The sequence below is a fragment of the Helianthus annuus genome, chromosome 15 (genome assembly GCF_002127325.2).
Source record: "Helianthus annuus cultivar XRQ/B chromosome 15, HanXRQr2.0-SUNRISE, whole genome shotgun sequence".
Taxonomy (NCBI): Eukaryota; Viridiplantae; Streptophyta; class Magnoliopsida; order Asterales; family Asteraceae; genus Helianthus; species Helianthus annuus.
Genome location: NC_035447.2, coordinates 7167924 through 7168419, shown reverse-complemented (window position 1 = coordinate 7168419; position 496 = coordinate 7167924). Strand labels below are relative to the sequence as shown.

Here is a 496-nt window from a genome sequence, read left to right as displayed (position 1 = left end):
TTAATACGAACATGTGAACAGTATTGTTTTTCAAAATTAAAGTTTTAGAATACCAACAACCAGTTAAAGAATAAAAGTAGAACAATACGAGCTAAACATAATCTTATGTTTGTATCAAACACAAATATTTGTGTCGTATATTGGTTCACGTGTTTATTTTTAAGATTTGTCATTTTAAGTTTACGAATTTCATAATAGTAGGGTAAAAAAAGAAAGTGACGCTAGAAGGAGGGCTTGAACCTCCGACCTTGTGGTTAACAGCCACACGCTCTAACCAACTGAGCTATTCCAGCTTCTTGTTTGAAAAACGAACAAACATTCAATAAATACGAAAACTCCAACATGTGAGATTCTAAAGTTTTTCATACTTTCGCCCGAATAAGTATAGAAAAAATGAACTTGAAGAATAAATAAATATTTGCACACCCAATTAAAAATCCTTTATACATAATCAGTAATTCAAGACTTAAAAAACAAACGATTATCAATCTCTAAG

At 30.2% G+C, this 496-nt stretch overlaps 1 non-coding gene across 1 annotated transcript; it reads right to left on the bottom strand.

Moving 5' to 3' along the window:
- Positions 1-219: 219 nt before the first annotated feature.
- TRNAN-GUU lies at positions 220-293 on the bottom strand. Its single transcript has one exon. It is a non-coding gene; the product is annotated as a tRNA-Asn (tRNA).
- Between the last annotated feature and the right edge of the window lie 203 nt (positions 294-496).